This window comes from Toxotes jaculatrix, chromosome 22 (assembly GCF_017976425.1).
Source record: "Toxotes jaculatrix isolate fToxJac2 chromosome 22, fToxJac2.pri, whole genome shotgun sequence".
In the NCBI taxonomy this organism is placed as follows: domain Eukaryota; kingdom Metazoa; phylum Chordata; class Actinopteri; family Toxotidae; genus Toxotes; species Toxotes jaculatrix.
Window position 1 is genome coordinate 4,138,511 of NC_054415.1, and position 12,600 is coordinate 4,151,110.

The following is a 12,600-nucleotide window of genomic DNA, read 5'->3' on the forward strand; positions in this document are numbered from 1 at the left end:
GGTGAATTATCTCTAATCAAGTTTAACTCTTGAAAGCAGCCCTCATTTTTAACTGGGAAAGTTTGTAAAACCATACACCTTGTTAACTTTTGCTAGGATGTGGCCTAATGTGCCATTAAACCCAAAGAAGAAGAAGAAGAAGAGCAAGTTTGGAGGGACAATATAGTGCAATGGTCATTAGTCTAATTTTATGAATTTGTTGTGCTTTCACATGACACAGTAAATGTGGTTTTTGCAGTACTGTCCCACATCGAAAGCTGAAAAACAAATCCTGAGCACAGCTGGTGTTTGTCAATATTCTATTGATTGCTGTGGTCGGACTCAGTTTTCCATGGATCAACACGATATTTTATATAACCCTGTGTGGTTTGACTGAGCTGCTCTTTCCAGCTTGCTGACTTGCTAGAGTTGCGTTTTGCTGTTGTGTTTGCTCGCTTCTCCTGAATATCTGCCTCTCTGTCGGCATTTGGATCAGTGTCTCTCACTGTCTCGCTTCTCTTTCTGTTTATATGTATCTGTCCATCTCTTTTCTCTCTCAGCACTTTCTCCTCGTCCCCACGGATCTCCCAGCCACTTTGGCTCTTAACTGCTCTCTCCCTTTCTCTGTCTCTCACACTCTCATCCTCCATCTCACATCTTCTCTCTGGTGTCTCAGAGAGTACCAGGCAGGGCGTCCCTGGAGTGACCTTGGGGGTAATGAGCTCCTGATCACGAGTCAGGAAACCCGGCATTCAACACCCACCCCACCACTCCCCCTTCACCCCATGCAACACACAAAAAAGAAAAAAAAAAAAAAAAAAGACTACACAGCTATCGTATGCTCAGCCCACAAGGAGAAATAGTATTGGAGAGGCAGGGCAGCGGGGCAGAGGTGCAGATGAAAAGAGCCTAGAGAAACTACTTCTTCAAGCTCTGATATACAACTACCAGACCTCCAAAATAAAGTAAGTGGATTTTTTTTTTTCTGGGTGCACACGTACTGATGCCTGGCTTTTGTGGGGTAGGTGTGATGTGGTCATGAGGTGGTTACTTGAGCAGCCAGACAAGCAGAAAAGTTTGGAGTTGACCTGTGTTCTGGGCAGAAAGTAGAACGGACGGTAGAGCATGAAGGCCATTTTTGGTGTGTGTTTCTTACTGTTGTGTTCACATTGCTTTTAAAAACTCACAACAAGACAACTTTGGATAAACTTGCAAAAGAAACTTTTCCTTGTGAACAACACCATGTTTTGCATTTTTCCAGCTATTCTGCCTTTTGGTAAAAAATGAAACAGTAAAAGTAAAGCGCTCATGTAGACATGGTCCTAATCACTTCTTTGTTACTCTTCCCATTTTAAGCAGATTTTTCCCTGAGGCTGTTGATAGGAGATAATAAACATATAAAAAACATAAAAGACTATTAAGCTTGAAATGCTGAGAATTATAACCGCAGATGGAAAAGTGGCTTGTAGACATGTTGGGTAAACAATTGGAAAGTCACAATAATCCAGCAGCCATGGGCTATGGACTGTGGTGTTAAATCATTAACAGGGCCCTTTTCCTCAGTGATTAGACTTCAAACATCCATATGTTTTGCTTATTATCTCTATCAGCCAAATATATGCAAGCCCAATTAAGTATGTCTGTTCATGTGTGCCGGTTGAAGTGGACCACTTTTTCCCAGGATGTCGTAATTTGGGTCAGGCCTGACTGGAATGACAAACCCCGAGCAGCCGTATTGTATCAGCGCTATGTGGTCCGGCAGACCTTCTGCTTTCGTTGCCATGGCTTTCTTCAGCCCTGGTATAGCAACCAGAGTCAGACCAAACACTGTTCCTCTCTGTCTTATGGGGCATTCCTGCCCTGGACAAAAGCTTTCTCCGGCTCATTCTTGCTCGAAATGAGGTGTCCGCTTCATTTCTTTAGAATCAACACATGGTGTGGTCCTAATGAAAGAGCTGGGGGAGATTAAACATGAGGTGGAGATGAGCTTGAGAAACCAGCTTTGGTCCGTAGGAAGTCAGGAACACAATGTGGATTAAGCTGGATGACAGCCAGCAGAGCCAAACTCATAACACTCCTTCATTTCTAAGTAGGTCCTGGCATTTTCCTTCCAAGATGGCCACTTGGAGGCCTTTAAGAGACATTTTACACATTCTGCCCTTTTCCCTTGTTAAACGCTTGCCCCACAGACTTCACCACGTGATCTTGCCTATATGTCAAGACTAAGCACAAAGCCAGTTCATTTCCGTCTGTGTCTTCACAAATGCTTTGACGAGAGTGTTCTCCACGGAGGAGCTGGAGCAATAAGGCATAGAATTGCGCCGTTAGGGCCCTGAGAAGTCCGCTCCAGGGGGGAGGGAAGCGCTGTGAATGGAGCCAATTCTCATCTATAGGGCACAAGTAAGTGAGAGAGAGAGTGAGAGAGAAAGAGGGTAGGGGGATGAGGACATACACAAAGATCCTCACATTGAGTGGCTGGTTTATTCTTGTGGGGTACGCACTGACCCCTCACATGTGGTATGAACAGAATGAGCCTTGATGGGGTCCGGAGGCCCTCCACAGAAAGGGAGGACAGGATAAAAGAGAGGAATAGAAGAAAAGAGGAGGGGAGGGATGCCAGGAGAGGGGCCTGTCAAGGCACCATCCTTCATTACATCCAGTTCGAAACATCATCATGCAGAATTTGCAGCATAGCAGCACAGAAAACCTAAAGATGTTAGAGGACGATTCAGGTGTATTGAAACTCGTGTCTTATTTTCACAGTTCTGAACAGCATTGGTGTTGGTAGTAAGTTAACTGAGAGCATGGTGGGAGGGCTAAAAGAAACACAGGCAGCCACACAGTCATTCAGGTTGTAAAGCTGCACTCCAGAGATGAGAGATCCTCACTATTAGTTCCTAATACGGATCAAGCACTGGATCCTACTCCTCCCAAAATGCAGCTTAACAGCGTCTTTTCAGCTCAGCCTTGTTTCCTTGCTCTCATTTTCTCGTTCCCTCCAGGAAATAAGGAGACAATATACAGCTCTTTTCACAGGCCAAGAAAAACTTTCCAGTGTATAAGTCGTACTTGCACTGCAAACATCAATCATGTCTTACTGACTGACTTCCTGGTTCAATTTTGACCTATTTCAGTTGCCATAGTTCTATGTGTGTCCGGTTTTTCTTCTGCAGTGACGGATGACTACCATCATTCCAGGTGTCTTCAGTTTAAGAGTAAAGTGCAGTCTTCCTGTTCATGTGACTGCTTGTCAATTCCCTGTAGTACTGTTTTAGAAAACTTGGTGTGGAGTCTACTCATTCAACAACTGATGAAGCTACAAAAATAGTTATGATAAGCTGGAAATATGCTTTAACAACAGTCCTTCGGGAATGATCACATTGCCTGAGCTTGCCTCTAAAATCTCACCCAATTTTTGGTTTTTCATTCAGCTGTGGCAACGAGCAGCGACCCCAGCGGGACCAGCTCCTGAGGCTGCTGGGTTAATAGTCATGTGTGGAAATGCAAACGTTCTCATGGAGATGTCAGGCAGGCAGCTATCTCATTACAGGCATGGGCGAGACAATCAAGGCTGTCTGCGAAAGCTCTAAGCTGGTGATGAGAGAATGTTCCTCTTGTGTGGTGTTGGTTCCCATTGTATGAGAAAGCCCACTGACGGGGCTACTAATGTCTTTTGTGAGGGGATTCAAATACACGATCCAGGGTTTGTGTTCGTGCACACCTGTTGAGGCATGCCGTGAATTCCTCCGTAGCTTTTTTTGATCACTATCCAGCTTTGTACCATAAATAAAAAGGTGCTCGTTCCTTTCCTTCCTTGAATTCGTGCAGATTTTCTACTTTTCCGGTGGAAAAACACATATCTAATTGTGGCCTGCATCTCTCTGCTCTGCTGTTGACTTGATCTGATGTTTGATCCTCGGAGAGGTAATGATAACCTGAGGCTTTCCACTGTAATCAGTCAGCTCATTAGTGTCCCACTCAGTCACACAGTCACCCAAACACACTTACACACATGCACAAACACACACAAACTGTCCCCAGGCCTGCTGGTGAGTGACTAAAAGAAGTGAGGGCAAAAGTTAGAAGGCTGGAGCTTACATTCTGTACCCACTGAGAAAGTAAACATTCAGTAATGTAAAACTGGACTCCTAAAATTAATTAGATGGGTTGTGGTTGTATTTCATAGTTGGTCCAGGGACAAGTTACAAAACAGCTAAACCAGTGGTTAGGAAAGTTTTTTACTTCACATCACAACCAATCACTTTGCAGATCCTATTAAAATGTTTTGACTGAAGTGTTTTTCCTGCCTTTTCTGGCATCCAGTCTGAGATATGAAATTCTTGTGCCGTCACCTTTAAACTTGTTGTGCGCTCCATCAAAGTGAACGCTAATTAAATCAACCTGTGCTTTAAAATGATAATGTTGCACAGTCAAAAACTGAGGTAGACTCAGCATTTACTGGTGGATTACACAATCTCTGCAAACCTGTTTTCCTACAAAAAGGAATGTAAATCAGTGGCTGCCTGCAACAGCTGTAAAAATACATCCAAAAATATGCAACTGTGCTGCATTCATTCAATAAAAGATCAGAAAAGAAATGTTAAACCACTGATTGATTTTTGGCCATTTGGGGGAAGCACGGGCTTTAAAACACAACATTACGACCTTATAAAGTTAATATGGCTAACATGAGACCAAACAGAGGTTTATTTACACATCAAGCAGGCAAGGAGCAGCAACAACCCAGTGTTCATTCATTCAGCTCCTGAGGGAAATATACAGCTCTCACAGAACTAAAAGCTGTACTGTGTTCTCCAGCTAGCTGCTAACTTTATTTTTGTATGCTGTTTAGTGTTGGGTAGATTGTCTGTTGCTGAACATGAGGTTGATGAGAGCGGTGAGGCTGTAAAGCCTAAACAATGAGCTCAAAAAAGGCTAAAAAGCTCTATAGAGCTGTGGGTGTTATGGTGTGTGGCCAGGAACACAGGGGGAAAGACCCAGATGCAGATTTTAATCAGAAAAAAAAAAAAAAAATCACTGGCACACAAGTTAACAGAAAGGGAGAACTAAAGTCCATCCAGCCAGGATTTAAACAAAGATAAATCTAATTCGAACATGTGCAAAGAACAAGCACAGGCAGAACAACAGAGCGAAACAGAGGTGAAACCACAAGGTCTAAACACCAGCAAGACAACAGATGAACTGGCAAACAGGGGAAAAGGGGAGGAACAAGACTTAAATACTCAGGGGGTAATTGGTAACAGGTGATACACATTAGGGGGTGGGGCAGGCAATCAGCAAAGGCGGGAAAAAGACAAAGACATGAAGCAGATACAAAAAAATACACATAAACATATAGGATATACATATAAAATGAAACTGGAAATGCTAAACAAACCAAAGACACTAAAACACAAGTCCAACATAGTGAATAAAGAGTTCAACAAATGTCCAAAAACAGTCCAAAAACAGTTCTAAAGCAGCAACATAAAAAATATCGATTAGAGCATTTTCAAGTATGAATAATATGTAAATAAGGAGCCAAAACTTGCAATTTTGCATCTTTGCTTGGCAGAACAGTTCCTGCAGTCTATAAGAATGAAGCTTTGGACAGAGAGGCAGCTTTCGCGTATCTTTACAGGGAATTCAGACAGGTCCTTAGGGTGCTCCCATTGTGCTTCATACTCCAAAGCACAAGGGAGGGGGGTAGTGTTTGTATTCCTCTAATGAACTGAGGCATGGTTTTGTCTCTCTCATGCACTGGATAGGGTTAGGGTTAAGCTAGAAACTCAGACAAAGAGGAATGCTGTTACCGACATAAATCGTCTTTTTAAATAAGGAACACCTGATCATTTGTCTGTGAATCTTTCTCCTGATGATAACAAGTGCGGCAGAAATAAAAGTACGCCACGTTATTGACTTGGAAAAGTTTCTCCCCGCTGCAGAGCCTTGCTAAATGGCTCAGAGGCAAACCCTGAGGGGACTATTAAATAACATGCAGCCAATACACTGCCAAAGCTCCACCTAAATGCTGTAATCTATTGGCTCAATCAATGCAACCTCATTTTATTTAGAGCCACTCTGTGGCTGCTTTGTAGCTGTGAGTGGATTCGACTTGGCCAGTAGAGTTATTAGCAATTTTACAATAATTTCTACATAGAGAATTTGATTGTTGAAAGGCGTAACCCGTGTGTAGGTTATAAAAAGGAAGAAGGAAGAAAAAAATAAAAGCATTCAGAGACGCATGGCAGCAGGTTTCTCTTACTCACACGGATGCAGGGATTTGTTGTGATGTGGCCACTGATGTTGAATGGAAGGTTAAATTGATCGTGAGCATCACTGTGGAACCCTGTCTGCCACTTAGCGTCTCTATTCCAATCCCACCGCTAATTGGATTTCTAATGGTAATGTTGCACTGAGGTGACAAACTTCTCCGGTTAGAAATGTTCGTCTCGCTTATTGTGAAAGTCACTTTAAAGTGCACCGATCACATGAAGAAGAGTTAAAAACAGTTTCTTTAATATTAGTCTCTTCATCTGATTCAATGAAAATAGATGTTTAGGATAGAAAATCTCTGTCTTTTCCCTCTTGCAGCTCATTTTATCAGGCCAAACAGTGGTTACCAAGCTGCTTAAAGGGCCAAATCTTCAATATTTAATACCAGAATAATTTTAAACAGTTTATACAACCTCCTCGTGCTAAAGGGGGTGTCTAATCCTTGGTTAAATCTCAGCAGGTTTTAATCTGGTCCAGTGGAGAGTTTCCACACTGGTGAGTTCCCGTTCCTCCCTCAAGGCACCACATTCTGCAGAAAGTATGATTTGGGAAGTTAAACACCTATGATGGATGGGGAGAGGATTAGATAGGCCCACTCTATGGTTGCAGACATCAAGGACGGCTTTATGTCCACCCACCAATAACTGATTAGAAACCAGGATCAGTGAGGGTGGGAGTGTGTTCAACAAAGCCCCAAGGAAGAAAGCACTTTGTCATGCACTTGTTACTTGCCCTAAATACTCTGAAATGTGTGTCCATGTCACAGCTATCCCTTTTAGTTGTAAATGAATTATGCATTTTGAATCCCTGACTTGAGAGCTGAAAGTTTCATCCGCATGGAGGCAAAAGGAGGAGGAGGAGTGAGAGAAGAGAGTCGAGTGGGAAGGAATCTGGAGAAAGGGAGAGAGGCGAGAGAGAATCATTAGTCATATCCATTAGTATTCCATCCACAGCTTGTGCTGTGAGACAGCCGGTCTGTCCAAATAAACAACCAGCAGAGGGGGGATGCCTCATTATAACTTCCCCCCTTTTTTCTCACCCGGAGTTCACATTCCGTCTGACCATAAACACCAGGCCAGAGCTGTGGCCTTGCCCTCTGTCTCCGCTGGAGTTTAGAGTTGTTAGCGGGGCTGGTAAAGCAACATTTCACATGCTGTTCAGTACATGACGAGGACAGTACAGTACAAGGTGGCGTCCTGGGAGACTGGAAACAAAAACACAATGTGAATTCATATTGTTTGGTCCTCTGAGCTTTTGGATTTATGCCCTCTACATCCCGGTGCACTGTCTGGTTGAAGAGGCGTCTCTCCACCCATGAGACGTCTTGTCTTCACACCCCTTCCACCTTTCCTTCAACAACAGTTTTTCGCCGAAAGATCCCAGTGCTCCCAGAAGGAGGCTGTTATACTCAGCTGGCACACAAACCTAAAGTACTGCTAAAGAGTACTACCTAAAGAGGCTTTGACACAGTCTTTGCCATATTTACATAAAACTGTTGCTCAGGGTTTAAGCAAATATATATCTAGGCAAGTGAAAATATAAATCGGTGCATATTTGCATCAAATACCTTTATGTGAAAGTATTCATGAGGACATGACAAGCTTATATAATTAATGGAGCATGAGTAAGTCTGATATATTGAGCCCCCCCACACCTAACTCCAGTTCCAGTTTCAGTTATGTACATCCCCTCAACACAGCTGGTCTTTTTATTCCTTATTTTTTGGGTGGGGGGGCTTTGTGGTGAAGTGGAGGCATGCAATGTCAGTAAAACCATGACATGAATGCAGTAGAAGAAGCAGGGGCAAGTACTGCAACCACAAAATGTATTAGAAATATCAGTATTCACCAGTGTTGATTGAATATTCTCTTTTATTTCTTTCACATACCATCTATCCATTAATCCCCCTCAGACAAGAATACATTTCTGCAAAGTGTTTTTTTTTTTTTTTTTTAATTTCATCAATTTCCACTCAGATTGTGCACAAAGTGAAAATGGGCTTAAAAACAAGTAGAAGAAAATGTATTAAGAGACTGGACCTTTATCCTCCCACTAAAATGGTAGGGAAGAGTTGCAGAGCACAAAAGCTTGTTCCTGGGGCAGCACCCTAACAAGAACCCTTTCTTGCAGGTCCGTTTGTGAACCTCGACCATTTGTACCTTGAAAAGTTCAGTTATGCACCTGCGTGACCTTTAAACATTATCACTGGGGAACACGGAGAAAATCAGACGTCTGCCTTAATTTGAATGGCCAGTTCCCCCAACGCTGCAGCCCTTCAGTCTTCCGTCTCTCACTCTTGGCATAGGGACGCTGTTGGCAGACCAGCCAGAGGAACAAGTTAGTGTTTTGACTAGGACATGATCCCTCACCAGCTTTCCACCCACCAACTGCCAATTGGTGTCAAACTAACAGCACCACTGCTGGGCACTGAAGTCTCTTTGGTGGTGGTGGACAAGTTTTTTTTTTTTTCGTTTTTTTTTTCCTGTACCATCCTGGCGTCTGAACTGAAACTAATTTCTAAATTGCTTTGTACCATTATGTCAGATCAAAAGCCACAAAAGGTAGAGGAAGAGGGTGATGCTACATTTCCACTTTCTAACACAGACAACTGTACTTGTCTGCAACTCTTTTGACTGTGTTTGCTCTGCAGAGACAACCAGCTCTGCACTTGAGTTATCGAATCAATTGCATGTCAGTTTGGGGAACTTGCATGCTCTTTCCACCCAGGGTGAAACTACCTTGACTGCCGTGGCTTGTGTGACACACATTAAAGTAAAACAGGGTGTCAGCGGAGGCAGTGCCCCCGACCGCACTCCGCGGCGTTTGTACACGAGGACGCGATGTTTCCTGTGATTGTTCTAATGCTCAGTGGCAAGTTGAAAGGTCACGTTTAGTACCCGGGGCTGTGACTGTAGGCAAGAGCCGCTTCCCCCCACCTCACACACTCCTCCACCTCCCCCTTCCACCCCTGAACCCTGCACACACCCCACAGCTGAGCACAGCCAGAGTCATGCAAGGGCCGCTGGCATTCTCATAGCAGCTCTGAGTAGTGTTTTCCTTTTGAACAGGAATGACTGGATCTGTCCACGCAGCAAAATGGGCTCCCTTATTTATTTGTTAACTGTGTCACATATAGTATGGCCACGTTTATGGTTTGGTAAATAAAGCCGGAGCAAACAGTGTTTTGTGCAGATGAATGTGGACAATGGCAGCAGCGGGCACACAGAAAATCCGGTGGGTTGTGTTTCCTGATGGATGGAAATAGCTTATTGCAGAGGCAGGGCGATGGTGAATAGGACGGATCTGTGAGGTGGACTCCAGCAAACACTGCATTGTGTCTGTGAGCAACAAGACTAAATGAGTTTGGTTGGAAAATGGGCTATATTTTGAAAGGAGTGAAAATGGGGAACATTTTCCTTCCTCATTATCATACAGTGGCTACCTTTCCAGTGAAAATAGATGGTTCAACTTCCCTTCGTGTATGTGGCTCATTGGAATATTGGATTGTTCAATGTCCTTTTTTATAAGACCACTGCAGCAGATAACACAGCAAACTGGCCTCAAGGTATCTCACATTTGTGGTTGTGTTTTTTTCGGGGATATTCAGCTATTCTGCACTTGTTTAAGCAGCTCAGCAAATAAGAAAAAAAGAGATACAACCAGAAACTTCTCTAGCCAAGCAATCTGTGGTGAACTTCAGTGACGTCCATCGGCCCAAACCATCAATGGAGCTGCAGACAAACAAGCTGCAGCCGATTTTATTGTGGAATAAATTAGGCGGTCTGAATGCTGTGTATTGAATTCCCATCAGCCTCTCCATCTGACGTCAAGAGGACCTCAGGCGGTGGATCTCTGTGGTGCTGCACGTGCCCTCCTCGGTCACTGCTCTCCACTTAAAACTCAAACTCGCTCTCAAACACACACACACACACACACTGGCACAGATACACACTTTTTTGTTACCCCTTGGGACCTGGATGCAAATTATGTGCCAGTTATTATCTTTTTTTTTTTTTTTCTATTTTTCCCTTTTCAAGTAAAGGAGATCACATATACAAAGTTATTTACATGTTTATTAACTTTGGTGTTAAGGCAAGATTTCTGAGGACTCTTTGGGAAAACAGGTGTTCAATTAACTTTCAGCCAGCTGGTATCAGAGATGTTTTAAAGCCGACTGCTTAAGTTGTGTGCTGCCTTTTTTTTTTTTAAAGTAACTGGCACCCAGACAATGCATCAGTGTCTAAAAGAGGTATCACAGGGTTGACTCCCCCAACCCCAGTGCCCACCACCAACACCATCGCATTAGAGTACTGTCAATCTGACAATGCCCAACGCCACTGAATCAGAGCACTGTCAATCACTGTCTGATTCACTGCCAATCACTGCCTGTAAATCTGACAACACACACACACACACTGTGAAGTTTGTACTGAAAATAAAACAAGTTAAATGAATAACTAATAACTAAAATCATGCCCAATATCTTCTAAGCCAGTTTTCACTGCTGTATTTATTTCTGATGGAATCTTATGATTTCCCATGAGCACCCCCACCACCACCATCACCACCACCACCCTGACTGGTTCTTGGTCTATTGATTCTAAGTCCCTGATCAGCGGTTTGCTCCAGAGAACAAGGCCAGACTCTAAGAAGAACTGTGTGAGTGTTTCCAGACTCTACAGGTTATAGATCGGACTTCATCTCTGTCGAGAAAACTTAGCTGTGGAAGACAGTGCTAGATGAAGGCAATGCGCCGTGTTAGCCTTCCAATTTCATCTGCTCATGCCAAATGGCCCCAAAGACAATGCAATAAAAGTGAAGGATTTGCTTCGGCCAAAAGTCATGTCCTTGACAGATCAGGGATGTCCAATCTCCCTCTGTCCACCACTCTCAGTAAATAACTTTCCCCCTGCTTCCTCGATGGCTGGAAATAAGACTGTCACTGGGTCCTGGAATATAGTGCGTCGCAAGCTATGTTTGATTCATTGAGGGTCGCGAGGAGCTTGGCAGAGTAGGAACTGACTGACACTATCATTGCAAACTGGAGTAAACAAGTTAAAAATAGTCTTTCTTTATAGCAGAAGGGTTTCTACGCTGTTTTCCTCACATTTTGATTAGAAAAGCAAGATAAACAGGTTTTTATATTCTAACCACAGAACACTTTGTTGCCATAGATTTGCAGAAAACATAAAAATAAATTGTGGAGGATTTAAGTGAGGTAGTGGAATCCACCAACAAATAAATAGTAAGAAAACTAAATGTTTGTGAAGTATTCACTGTTAAAAGCATGACTGACAGAGACTGCATTTATTGATCTGTGGTTGAAGAAGATAAAGAGCAAGTGAAGTAAAGACTTCACGTCTCACATATAAGTATCTCCCCATTTTGACACATTTTCTGAGAGACGTGTTTGAGAGGCTCTTGCAGTCGGCGGGTATTTCATGCCTGTTTCACTGAGTGAATTTTGATGGGCTGCTGTGGTCCGGGCGTCTTTAACAGTCCCGACAAGCCTTTGTTCTTTCCCTGTTTTCGCGTCTGATCCCCAACAGCCCACAGGGGAAGCTCTGTCGGCCGTGTGCTCCGAAAGCCTTTCTGTTTGATCAACTTCTAACATATTTGAACAATTTAGGCAGGGATGAGTGCAGGTAATTCAAAGCCTGCCAAAAGAGTGTTTTGGGGAGATGAGAAGACACGCAGGTTCACAAGGAGTAGCGAAACAACTCGGCGTTTTCATTTCTGTGCTGCTGCATACTGCAAAACTACCCATCAACATGGATGATATTTTTAAATGAACCCCTAATGCAGCTGACATCTTCCACCTATACCGTTTGAAATGATCCTATCTCCCCCAAAAAAACCCATCTGTGCTCTGCTTCCCTTTCCTCAGGCAATAACTTTTTTCACCCAGTAGAGGCCAGTGTGTAGTTGATGAGGTCATTCACTCACTACGACAGCCACACTGCAACAAGGGCTTTTGAACATCCACACATGGAGGTCACACCGAAGAGAGACGGACCCTGGATATCATGTAATTCAGCCTAATCAGGAGAATGGTGAGGAAATCAATGGGACATCGAGCTGAAGGAAACAAAGACACACATAGTTTTTGACAGTGAGGTGAGGTAAACGTTAAGGCAATCTCCACTGCTGTTTGAGCATCGAGGGCGGAAGAGAAAAGCCCCGTTCGATAATGCCATGAAAGGACGTTGATGGTGGGTGTCATTAAACACAGCTACTGCAACAGAATGCAGATGAGAGGTCAGGGCTACTATGGATAGATCATGAGAGCCCTCTGCTGACAGTTAAATCAAAAGAAACCAATATCACCGTCAAAACCAAGTCTCC

General features: G+C 43.5%; 1 protein-coding gene across 1 annotated transcript in view; it reads left to right on the top strand.

Annotated features, from left to right (window-relative positions):
• Positions 1-857: 857 nt before the first annotated feature.
• Positions 858-12,600, top strand: part of ptn (pleiotrophin) — a 36,467-nt gene continuing 24,724 nt past the window's right edge. The window contains exon 1 of the mRNA XM_041030361.1: positions 858-944. The gene's annotated coding sequence lies outside the window, so the exon portion shown is untranslated. The remainder of the gene's footprint in view (positions 945-12,600) is intronic.